The sequence below is a fragment of the Eschrichtius robustus genome, chromosome 4, assembly GCF_028021215.1.
Source record: "Eschrichtius robustus isolate mEscRob2 chromosome 4, mEscRob2.pri, whole genome shotgun sequence".
NCBI classification, from domain to species: Eukaryota; Metazoa; Chordata; class Mammalia; order Artiodactyla; family Eschrichtiidae; genus Eschrichtius; species Eschrichtius robustus.
Genome location: NC_090827.1, coordinates 60041642 through 60055399, shown reverse-complemented (window position 1 = coordinate 60055399; position 13758 = coordinate 60041642).

Here is a 13758-nt window from a genome sequence, read left to right as displayed (position 1 = left end):
GCAGTCTTGATTGTAAATAGATGAGAAAGAAAAATGTAGCCTAACAGTTGTCAGCTGGTAAGCTGGTCTGGCATCAGTAGATGAACTGTGGTATTCCCCTGCTTAACATGAGCAATTTCACACAACACCAACTTCAGTCCAGGTCATCTGTGGCCAGGTCGGAATGAGCCAAAAACAAAGCAACTCTGTAACCACATCTAGGCACAAGCAAATTCAAGCACACTGTGCAAACCACTATTAGTTTTTCAGCCACATTTGGAGAATGACTATTTTATTTATTAATCATTGAATCAGGTACTCGTGAAATTATTAAGAAGTAAATGTAAGCAATAAATCTTTTTTTTTTAAACCCTTTCACAGATTTAAATTAAAAACATTGTTTTTGGTTGGTTGGATTAGTAAGAAAAAAAGCATCCTCAAAACAAAACATACTGATATTATTTAATATAATTCCTGTCAAAATCGTAAGCTTATGTACTATGAATATTTAAGTCACTAAAATGTGACTTATGAGTAAAACACTCAGGCCATGTCACAAGCTTTTACAGTATTCACAATCTGTCAGGCACTAGGGTAAGTGTGTTTTTGTTTGCGTGTTTTTGGGGTTTTTTTGGCCATGCCACACGGCTTGCGGGATCTTAGTTCCCCGATGAAGGATCAAACCCAGCTGGCAGTGAAAGCGCAGAGTCCTAACCATTGGACAAACTAAGTGTTTTGAATACAAAAATAAATAAGGCATGGGCATTTGCCCTTAGGAAACTCACAGACTAATAAGAGAGAGAAATAGAAAATACTCTTTTTTTTTTAATAAATTTTTTTACTTACTTATTTTTGGCTGCATTGGGTCTTCGTTGCTGCGCGCGGGCTTTCTCTAGTTGTGGCGAGCGGGGCCTACTCTTCGTTGTGGTGCACGGGCTTCTCACTGCAGTGGCTTCTCTTGTTGCAGAACACAGGCTCTAGGTGCGTGGGCGTCAGTAGCTGTGGCTCGCGGGCTCTAGAGCGCAGGCTCAGTAATTGTGGCGCACGGGCTTAGTCGCCCCGCGGCATGTGGGATCTTCCCGGACCAGGGATTGAACTCGTGTGCCCTGCATTGGCAGGTGGATTCTTAACCACTGCGCCACCAGGGAAGCCCAGAAAATACTCTTAAAATGAATAAATGTGTTCTTACGATAGAGTGGAAGCAATAGGACAACATAGCCAGAGGAATCAGAATGTTTCACAGTTATGGTACCTTTTGATTGAAATTCTGGAAGATGAGGAGTTTTTTTGGAGAAGGGAAAGAAAGGCTTTCTACATAAAGAAAACAACCAGTGTAAAGGTGCAAAGGCTTGAAAAAGTCTGGTGGAATTAAAGGACGACCAGAAGTCTGGGTGTGACTAATGGTTGGGAGGGGTGTGTGCAACAAGGAAGGAGCTGAGGAAAATGAGTCGAGTGAGGTTATGCAGTCCTGATGATGAAAGGCTTTACATGCTAATCTAAGGAGGGCATATGGGTCTGCTCATTTTACCCTCCAAACACCCTGAAGCAGGATGTGTTTTTTTTTGATAGATGAGAAAACTAAGGCTGAGAGTGGCTAACTAAATATGTATTTTTTAAATGTTAAATAATGGCTATACTATATGCAATGCAATGTACATATGTTTAATGTATATTAGTCAGATCAACACCAAGAAAACTCCATATTCACTTCTGTATTTAGTCTTGAATTGGCAAAGGAACTTTCCATCTTTTTCTGATCCCCAAATGATTTTTAACCTAAAGTGAATTATGCTAGAAAAGAAAATATCCTTTATACCTTTGCAAAAGGGAACCTATTATTATAATTATAAAATGGATCATAATATCTGGATTCAAATGGCTTAAAATTTTCTTATTTGAAGGAGCCTAGACTAGAGGACTATTTTAAATTGTTTGCATAAGAAGCACACTCTTCTGACTTATTATCTCTACTTGGGGTGCCTTTTTGGTAAATAGTTCAGACAGCAGCTTGAGCACCAGTCTTGAGCCATTAAATCTTATTACAGGTACATTAGTAGGAAGGAGGAAGAGGGGGAAGGGCAAAATGGTACACCTCCCAGCTGAACTAGCCCTACAAAACTTCCAAACAATATAGTACTTCTTTTTTTTTTTGTGGCCGAGTCACTCACACACCTTGTAGGATCTCAGTTCCCCAACCAGGGACTGAACCCGGGCCACGGCAGTGAAAGACTGGAATCCTAACCACTAGGCCACCAGGGAACTCCCCCTAAACAATAATGTATAATACTTCTGCATCTGTCTCCTTGGTCAGAACTTAGTGAGATGGATAGTACTACAAGCAAGTCTTTGCTGGGTACAATGAAGCTCTGACTAAAGAAAGGAGAGGTCGTGTTTGTTTTGAGGAATAAGGAAAGGCTTTATGAGGATGGATGATGTATTTGAGATGTCTTGAAGGATGTGTACAGTTTTGATGAGAGGATACACAGGGAATAAATAAACAATAACTCAGTTGGGACAGGTAGTAATCGCCATAAGAGTTTATTAGTATCATTTATTTAAGAGAACTTGGTGGCATTCCTTAGGAAATCCTTCCTTCTTTATAAAATGAGAGTGTTGAACAAAGCCAATTCTCATGCCAACCTCATAACTTTATTATACTGCCATGTGGATGTATGATTCACATGATGATCAACTGCATCTTTCTTCAAATTCATGCTTAAGTATACGCTATTCATTTAACCTTATCCAAAGCAATAATATCTGGGAATGATGGGTTTGATGTGCTGGTTATGTGGGAGGGAGATGCAAGAGGGAAGAGATATGGGAACATATGTATATGTATAACTGATTCACTTTGTTGTAAAGCAGAAACTAACACACCATTGTAAAGCAATTATACTCCAATAAAGATGTTAAAATAAATAAATAAATACACATCAAAATATGATGGAAAATTCCTGAGCCTAGCTAAGACCAAGACCTCTGCTTCCACATGAGGTCCCACCCTTTATTTTTTATGCTAATGTATTTATTTATTTTATAGCTTTATTAAGATATTAATTTATAAGAAACTGGCCACAAAGTGTACAATTTGATGAGTTTTGATACATGTATGCACCCATGAAATCATCATCACAATCAGGGTAATGAATATATCCATTATCCCCAAGTTTCCTTGTGCTGCACCATCCCCAGACAAACACACATCTGCTTTCTGTCACCATAGATAAGTTTGCACTTGCAGAAATTTTATACAAATGGAATCATACAGTATCTATTCTTTTGTGTCAGACTTCTTTCACTTATAATTATTTAAAAATTCATCCATGTTGTGAGAATCAATAGTGTGCCCCTTTTATTTTTGAGTGGTATTCCATCATATGGATATATTGCAATTTGTTTATCTGTTTACCTGTTGTTGAATATTTGGGTTGTGTCCAGTTTGGGGCTATCAATATTCGTGTTCAAGTCTTTCTATGGATATATGTTTCCTTTTCTCTTGGTAAATGCCTAGGGGTGGAATGGCTGGATCATGATAGGTTTATATTTAACTTTTTAAGAAATGCCAGTTAGTCTTTTGCTTCCATCATCCCACTGAAACTGTTTTTATCAAGATCACCAATCACCTTGATGTTGCTAAGTCCAATGGTCAGTTTTCATTCTTTTTTTTTTTTTTTTAATTACTTTTGTGAGGGTGATAAATCTGGCTGAGAATTTAGGTATAGGATGAGACATTAAGCCAAGCTTCATTATTATTATTTTATTATTATTTATTTATTTTTATTTATTTATTTATTTATTTATTTAGGCTGTGTTGGGTCTTCGTTTCTGTGCGAGGGCTTTCTCTAGCTGCGGCGAGCAGGGGCCACTCTTCATTGCGGTGCGCGGACCTCTCACTGCCGTGGCCTCTCTTGTTGCGGAGCACAGGCTCCAGACGCGCAGGCTCAGTAGTTGTGGCTCACGGACCCAGTTGCTCCGTGGTATGTGGGATCTTCCCAGACCAGGGCTCGAACCCGTGTCCCCTGCATTGAGCAGGCAGATTCTCAACCACTGCGCCACCTGGGAAGCCCCCAGTTTTCATTCTTTAACTTACCTGCAGCATTGGATACAGTTGGTCTCTCCCTCCTTCTAGAAACATATTTGGTAATTGGCCTTTAAATGGTCTCTCTGCTCCTTCCCTTGCCCCTGTTGTGTATTTTCTTGTAGTGGTGGCCAGAGGGATCCTTAAATAGATCCAGTTATTCCTCCAGCTTCCCTTCTAGCTCAGATTTAAAGCTAAAGTCCTTCAGGAACACAGAAGACCATTTATAACCGGACCCCACGTTACCTCTCTGGGCTCCCCTCCCATTGCGCCCCCCTTTGTCTACTCTGCCCAGGAAAACGGCTTCTTAGCTTCCCTCAACATGTCAAGCCTCAGGGCCTTCACACTTTCTGTCTCCTCTGTCCTAAGCACCACACATCTTGCTCGCTCACTTTCCTGCTCTCTGCTCAAGTGACATCTTATTAGGGAGGCTTTGCCTGACCTCCCATCCTGCCTCCCACCCCACACTCCCTTCTCCTGCTTTATTTCTTCCATTACCCTTGTAAGCCTCTGGCATAATATGTATTCACTAGCTTAATTGTTTGTTGTCTGTCTTTCTGCAGTAGAATATGAATTTAATGTCCCTTTTTTCTTTTTAATTAATTAATTATTACACACACACACACACACACACACACACACACTGTATTTTATTTTTACAAGAGATAAATAAACTGACACCAAGCATTGTAAATGGATGACCACAACAAAAGCAACAATGATTGCAATTACCAAACACGAAACACACTCATACTATGTCATAATATTGACATTCAGTCCAGTAATCCTCCACCGTGACAGCTCCTTTACTTTGCAGTGAAAATTGATTTGTATATTCTTTGCCTCTGAGTCCTTGCGGGATTTTTTTTTTTTTATTCAAACAAAGTCACAAAAGTTATAATCATCCTCATCAGTTCACTCAGTCCCATGTAATTAATTTTTTTTTCAGCTTGATCTTTTGTTAGCACTTTTATGAGTTCATCAGTTTTTCATTAGAGTTCTGAAAATGCTTATTCATTCAGTTCAGCAGTATAGTCAGTTACCAGAAACCTGTACTTGTCAGAGTCTTTTCCATGAATTCCTTGAAGATGAAACCCTTTTATAGGAACATTTTTGCAAAAGCATCAGAGTACACCCAGAACTGTCTGTAAATGACAAAAGAATAAGTCCCTTTTCTTGTTCACTGCTCTATACTCAACACTTGGAGCAATGCATGGCACATAGTAGGTAATCAGTTAATATTTGTTGAAGGAATGGATAAACAATTTCTAGTCTTCCAATTCTTCAATTGTGTGATTTATTAAAGTAAGAACTTAAAATATCTTAGCTATCCACAGACAAAATTTGTCTCAAAATCAGTGAGTGACTAACATGTGAATTCTAGTTATTGTCTCTCTCATTAGAAACCGATGATGGTGACTGTTGTTCAGAAAAGACAGGCATGTGTCTGTTCTTTTCTAATTAAAATGGTTTTTTCTAATTGTTAGATTAGCCACTGGAGGGAGCTCATGCTTTTCTTTTTAACAAGAAAATTATACCATTTGACAAAATGACTACATGCAAACTCAGCAGGAAACTGGTATTGGAAGAAATTTTAGTTTTCATATTTTCATGAGTTCTTTTACTTTTTTTTAATTGTTCTTTCTTTTCCCTCCTCTTTTTCCAGCTTTATTGTGAGTTTTATCCACAATTCCATCTATCCTTTCCTCCTTGGGGACAGTGAAGACTGTTGGGTCGGCCTTTGGACAATCTATCAACCCCAGATTCAGTAGGGACTAATTCCATCATCTTTCTTGGATTTTTTCTCTTAAACCACCGGAGCCAAGTTCTTAAAGTCAAAATGTTTCTCAAGAACCAGCTAATGGCTTTTATCTTCTATGTGGTTACACTTAAAACCTGAAAGCATGATTTCAGTTGGCTTTGAGCGAATGATTTTGTGAATAGAGAGGAGATAACCAGCTCCTTTGTAGGTAGACCACTGCACATTGTAGCACCATTTAATCTCATAATGGGTAACGGAAACAAAGACTTGTTTTTATCCTTTCGCCAGATTTCTTGGGTGTGCCAGCTGAACCTGATGCTGTTCACTGCCTTATTCTGTAAAAATCTACTATTACTGCTGGATTCATTTAGACTGTGTAAGACTATTAATGTGATTGACTTTGGGTGTTCCTGATTTTCACTGATTAGGAAATTTTCCCTCTTGCAGCCCCAAATCTCCTGATACCACTACATAATTTTTCTATTTCATGGGAAATAAGGTAGGCTGTGGATGGTATTTTTAAAGTTTTTAAGCAAGATATAAGATTTTGGGGTCCTTTTCCAGAAGATAAGTTACAATAAGGGGAGAGAACACGTAATGTGTGTAAATTCCCTGTTTCTTTCTTTGCTTATAAATCATGCTTGCTTGCTTTTTAAAAAATTTCTATAAATTTTTAGGAAGAAAGCTGTTCCTCTGTAACCCAAATGACATGAAAGTTGTGGAGGGATATCCTCGAGGATCTACAACCTCAAGGATCTTATTTATTTCAGGAAATAAATAAAAGTGGTAAGACCACCTCTGTCTCCTCCCCTGAAACGTTCTCCTGGTTATATCCTCAGAGACTCAGTTACAAAAGGAATAACATCCCCTCTTTTGGCTATCCCCAACCTGAGGGATCCACAGGGGTAACTGGACAATTGGAAAATCCCACCTGCAGGCAGAAAGATAGAGCAATGTGAGAACTACCTGGACATTACTTGGCATTGCTCTTGATAGGGAATAAAGAAAGAATGAAATCTTTTTGGAGTCTTCTAATTTCCATCTCATGTTATCAAAATAATCTAAGACTGGAAAAGTGGGCTTCTCACATTTTGGCAGTCCTAAACTAGTTCCCCATGGCAGTTTATCTTAAAATACAAATATATTTAAAGGAGTACAGGGAACATCATTGTAAAAGGTGGCCAAGTTAAGGTATCCAATTAGCAAAAACTGTGGTGTACTGTGCAGAAAGCTGAAAAGGGATAATGTTTGGGGAGCCCTTAGAGAAACCTTAGAGATCATAGTCTCTCATGCTTCAGTTTGCAGATGAAGAAAAGGCCATGAGACTTAAGGCTACACAGCCCATTGGAAACTCCCTGGCGGTCCAGTGGTTAGGACTCCCCGATCCCACTGCATGGGGCATGGGTTCGATCCCTGGTCGGGGAACTAAGATCCTGCATGCTACGAGGAGCTGCCAAAAAAAAGGAAAAAAAAAATTTTAAAAAGGCTACATGGCTCCTGAGTGGCAGGATCAGAAATATCTTCCAGTCTCTTGGTTTTGAGGCTCTTGGTTGTCCTTCTATCTGGAAGGTTTCTCCCAGTGTTAAAAGTCTGTGTTTGGGGTTATAGGAGATAATCATAAAGATAATAGCAGCTAATACTTATTGATTAAAATAAAAAGTATATTATATGTAACCTGTGTCATGTGGGCTCTCTGGGAAGCAGGCACTGAGACAGAATCAGATGTGCAAGAGGTTTATTGGTGGGACCCTTTATAAAAATAAAAGTGGGAGGAAGCAGAATTGGGCAGAGACTGCCTCAGACTTGGATACAGATCTGTCAAAGTTTTAGCCAATCCAGTGGGGAGCTCCTGATGAAAGACTGCCCATATGGGCGGAAATGACCAGGCCCTAGTATTTCTTCTACACTCAGTCATTGGCTGGAGGCTGCCCAGTAAGAGCGTGGTCTCAAAATCTGGGGTGAGTCCAAGGTGCTGCTGTTGGATGTGGTCAGCTAACCACCCTTATTGCAGCTGAACAGCAAGTTCTTTGTTGAACGGTGATCCAAGCGGCACACCTCCGTGGCTGCCACATAACCCAAGCAGCCCAAAGTTCTCTGTTTGTCTGGAGTTACCTTCAATATCCAAGTAAAGTGACTTAATTCCCCCAATTATGAGAAATCTAAAATCTCTCCCAATATTTTCAGAGTCCCAGCCAGGCTGGCATTTAAAACTGAATGTGTAAGGCAGGGAGGGATAAACTGGGAGATTGGGATTGACATGTACACACTACTATATATAAAATAGATAACCAATAAAAACCTGCTATATAGCACAGGGAACTCTACTCAATACTCTGTAATGGCCTATACAGCATGGGAAAAGAATCTTAAAAAAAAAAAAGAGTGGATATATGTGTGTATATATATATATAACTGATTCACTTTGCTGTACACCTGAAACTAACACAACATTATAAATCAACTCTACTCCAATAAAAGTTTTAAAAAACAAACTGTGTTACACAGCAGTGTTTTAAAGCTGGTCATCCCTTAGATGTTCATCTTTTCGGTTAATTCTAAATAGTTTTACCAAAACGGAATAGCAATTTTTGTCCCCACTAACAGTGCATGAGAGTTCCTGTTGCTGTGTACTGTCATAGACAAGCCATATTGTCCGTTTTATCAAATTTAGTAGCCATTTTGGTGGGTATGTAGTCATATATTGTTCCAACTTCCATTTTTATTTAATTAACTATAAATAAAGTAAGTATAGTAAGTAAATCAACTATACTCCAATATAAATTATTAAAAAAAAAAAAAAAGAAAAGAAAAGCAAGCAAGCAAGCAAGCTGGTCATCCCACCACAGGAAATTTCTCACTGGTCTTCTATACCTTTACTCCAGCCTGCTGTCATTTTTACAGTGGCATTTTACTCCCATCTCCTTCTTCTGCCTCTCTTTTTGCTGTTCCAGAATTCCCAACACCCTCCCTAGCTGCCAGAGGTAATTTCTATTCCCTTACTATTCAGGGAAATTTAGCTTGCATTTGCTTTAACTTCCATTCCATAAAAACCCCCAGCAAGTCTGGCCCTAATCAAAGTCTCCAAACAAGAGACATCTGCCTTGAGGTATGTTCTGCTGCTTTTAACATTGTAGAAGTGATTGCTGGCATTACTCTTTTTAAGTAACAACACTTTTTCCCTCTCTGTTAATAATTTACTTTGTCATTTCTCCTCTCACACTTATAGATTTTGATGTTAGTTCCTCCTTCTATTGGAAGTTCAGGTTGTCTACTCAGATGGTTAAGGAAAGCTGATGGTAGGTGGCTAGGCCCACTTGGTCCTACACTACACAGAATGCAGAGGCCAAGGCCTAATTCCATGAAGATAGAGGTACCAGCAACTTTTTTCTTTTTTTTAAGCAAAAAAATTCCTTATGAAAATAGTCAACTTGAAACAGTAAAGTGAAATGGTATATTTAAAGGATGAGATTTTAAAATTTGTATAGCAAACTTTTCTTTTTTTAATAAATTTATTTATTTATTTATTTATTTTTGGCTGTGTCGGGTCTTCATTGCTGCGCGCGGGCTTTCTCTAGTTGCAGCGAGCAGGGGCTACTCTTGATTGTGGTGCGCGGGCTTCTCTTGTTGCAGAGCGTGGGCTCTAGGTGCGCAGGCTGCAGTAGTTGTGGCACGTGGGCTCAGTAGTTGTGGCTCGTGGGCTCTAGAGCGAAGGCTCAGTAGTGGTGGCTCACGGGCTTAGTTGCTCCGTGGCATGTGGGATCTTCCCAGACCAGGGCTTGAACCCGTGTCCCCTGCATTGGCAGGAGGATTGTAAACCACTGTGCCACCAGGGAAGTCCATTGTATAGCAAACTTTCAAAGAAAGCAAATAGTTATGTATTATAGAACTTGACACCTTTCCCTGTAATCTTTTACCAATCTGCCCCAGTTCATACTCTCATTCACGGACTTAGGTTTGATTACTCATTTGTGATTTACTTACTTCCTTAAAATGTAGGATCAAAAACTCTCCTGGGAACTTTAAATTAACTTGCCTTAAAATGCCTCAGGTGACTGCCTAGAAGCTAATTAACTCCTTATATGTAAGAAAGGTTGCTTGTTTTCCCTTCTCACCTAATTTCATCCTCTCTATACCAGCCAAAAAACAGAGTGACCACATTCTAAAGCACCTATGATTGCAGTTTCTCTCTTTATCTTCCTTTCTAATAAGAAAGCAACTTTGCATCTTTGCATTGAGAAACCTCAAATAGCTTTCTCCTAATTAACTGACTGAGAGATCACTGGCATTTCAATTTAAACGTATAGCTTACAGATGTAATATTTTCACTGATTACCCATTGCTCTAATATATAAATTTTGTTCTGATACAAACTGCTTTCTGGTATAGCAAAATAATTTAAATTTTAAATCAGAGAACAATTCCTATGAGTTAAGGTCACTTTACAACAGGGCAGTCACAGGGAGAGGAATTCAGTGTGACTGGGAGCATTCTGGGATGGAAAAGCAAGACTTGAATCATGTATAGGTGGGAATCAGTTAGATGTGGGTGGGAGGTGAGTGGAGCAGGTGAATAAAAACGTGAGCAAAACTGAAGGCAGAAGTGAGCATGGTAAGTTTAGATGTCATGACAAGAGTAGTTCAGATTGATTTGGGAAAGACATGAAAGAAAATTTAGGGTAAAGCATATGTCAGTCAACTGAAAAATACATATTAAGTGCTTTCTAAGTGCCAGGCACTGCTCTAGACACTATAGATGCAGTGGTGAAGAGAATAAACTTTTCTGCAGTCAAGAAAATTATTGTTTGGGCTTCCCTGGTGGGGCAGTGGTTGAGAATCTGCCTGCCAATGCAGGGGACACGGGTTCGAGCCCTGGTCTGGGAAGTTCCCACCTGCCGCGGAGCAACTAAGCCCGTGAGCCACAACTGCTGAGCCTGCGCGTCTGGAGCCTGTGCTCCGCAACAAGAGAGGCCGCGATAGTGAGAGGCCCGCGCACCGCGATGAAGAGTGGCCCCCGCTTGCCACAACTAGAGAAAGCCCTCGCACAGAAACGAAGACCCAACACAGCCATAAATAAATAAATAAAACTTAAAAAAAAATAAAAGAAAATTATTGTTTGTGGTGGGGTGGGGGACAGGAAATAGCTATATAAATATTTTTAAAAGATAATTTCAGATTGTGATGAAGTTAGATTGATTTATCTGATAAAAGAAACAGACCATAGCTACCAGATTTTTAAAAATCGTGTGCCTTCTAGGTAAAATTGGAACAGGCATCCCCTGTATGGATGTTTTATTCTTTTGTTAGTTTGTTTGCATTATTATTATTACCTTCCACATGAATTTCTTAGTAGGAATCTTTTTCTTTTTTTTTTATTATTTATTTATTTATTTGGCTGCGTCAGGTCTTAGTTGCGGCATGCATGTGGGATCTAGTTCCCTGGCCAGGGATTGAACCCGGGCCCCCAGCATTGGGAGCATGGAGTCTTAACCACTGGACCACCAGGGAAGTCCCCTTAGGAATCTTTTAAAGCCACTTGCCCATTTTGTCAAGATTGGCTTAGTTAGCAGTCTGTCTTATTATCCTCATGATCCTGGTTCTAGTTTAGAGTTAGCCATAGAGGGCTGTGCCCACATAAGCGGCAACCCACTGTTGCAAAGTGCAGAAAGTGACTGAATGAGGGCGCGTGTCAATCCCTCCCAGGTAAGGAAGTCTCACTCTTTCCACAGGAAATCAGTATGTGACACAGGCTCACCTGACAAATGCATTGAGTGAAGCTGCCAGTATCAATTGCTGACTTCAGATTTACAGTAAATCTTCACTTCTTTCTTATTTTTCAGACAAAATATATTATACATACTCTAATTTTATCTACCCCATAGGGTATACACACCCCACTTTGGAAAGCACTACAACAGACGGGGTCTGGGGAGAGGATGGTTATTTCACTAAGGGTGATAAGGGAAGGAGACTGTGAAGTGACATTGAAGCTGAAATTCAAATGAAGAGGCAGGAACAGCTGTGCAAAGAAGAGTGCTTCGGGCACAGGTGTATCAGTTAGGGAAGCAGAGTCGCTCTGAATATTAAGGGATTAGAGGATTTACTATAGGAATCAGATGTTACACAGATGAGGGAGGATCTTGGGAAATGAAAGTCTGGGAGGATAGTCAAGGGACTGGAGAAAGATTCACCGACCAAACCTTCAGAAGCACTGGTACAGTTATACACATAAGAGTTTGTGAGAAAAATCCAAGGAGCTAAGACTGTCCAGCTGCCAAATTGGGACTGCTAGGGACCTATGGGAAGCTATTGCTTCTATGTAACTACTGCCTCTCTAGGTCCACTTCCAAGCATCTGGTGGAGGACCTGGGACCATTGTTGGTCACAAGGCCACCAGTCATGAAGACAAAGTGAACTGAGAGGAGAGCAAGTGCAAGCTGGGATCCACGGGATCCCCCGTGTCGGTCACTATATCTAATCAAGAGTAATGGCCACTCCTTCACTTCTGCCTTCCAAAATCTTACACACATACCTCTTTGGTTAACTCTAACCTAGAACCTCACAGGGAAGAGGATTCTGGGAAACAGAGCTCCCAGCTTAACCAAGTTGATATAGCGCAACCCAGCCTAGCAGGGAACAGCATATGCAGAGGCCCTGAGAAGGAAATGAACTCAGTGTACTTCAGAGTTAGAAAGAAGGTGAGGCTGAGGCTCAATAAGTGATGGGAAGAGTGAAGGGAGCATGGTCAGGGAAGCAGGCAGAGCCTGACTCGTGTAGGGCTTGGTAGGCCTTGGTATGTATGACTCAATCCTAAATTACAGGGTTTTAAGTAAGGTGGTAGTCTTCTGTGAATCATGCTTTGAAAGGATCATTCTGGCTGTCATGAATGGTAAGGAAGCAAGAGAAAAGTTGAGAAAAAGAAGCAGCAGAGAAAAGAGGAAGCTCTTGAGGTAGCCTAGGAAAGAGACAATGATGGCCTGGACTATGGGTATGAAAATATAGATACAGAGAACTGGTCCGGCAGGCTTTTGATCTCATTTCTCCAACCTATTTTTTCGGTCCTGGAAACATCTCTCTGTGTGTATGAGATGTGAAACACCCTCTGTTGCGAAGAAAGTGCAGCAGAGGTAAAGGGTCGGGGGAGGCTGGATCTGACCCTCAGGACTTGCTATGCACCAAGATCTATGCTGGGCCTGTTCCTCACAACAAATCCTGGAGGAGGACCTTGGTGTACAGGGAGGTTAAAAAGTGTGCTTGAACCAGGGTCACACAGCTAATAAGTGGTGGGATTGATCTTAACTCAGATATCTCAGAAGCCAGAATCTTAGCTATCTCCACAGCGTCCTGCTGTGTCTCAGGTCAAGGTCCTTGTGGGCTTTGTCATGTTCACCATCAGCAGCTGCTACCTGCCCAGATATCACATATATCTGGCCTCTCAAGTGTATCTCAAACGTACAAGGCTGGTAGTCTCTGTTCACTCCCAACCTTCTGAGAGACTCCATACTGCATAATACCTCCGGCCCAAGTTTTCTGGACTCTGGAATAACTTATCCTATGTTTGGGTCTCCATAACTACTTGAGGCTTTTATAACATTTAAACATATATAGTTTTAGGTTATGGAAAAGAGTCAGGACATTTTTGGTCTCCTGGGTATACTTCTTATTGGAATAGCATTGCCCTTGAGGATTAGGAAATAAATTGCATTCTGCATAAACTCTTGTAAGTCAATGTTGTTATAACGTATTGTCAAATTTTCCGCTGAAGTTTTTTTATGTCTCCAAAGAGCACTTTAAAGAGCTTCCATGTCTTTATCTCAATTACACTTTATTTGAGATGAAACTAAATGAATACGGACACATGAGAATTACTGTTACACATGCAGTAGTTGAGGTACATGTCTGAGACATTAAAAAATCAAGACTTGTTTTCTGATCAGTGG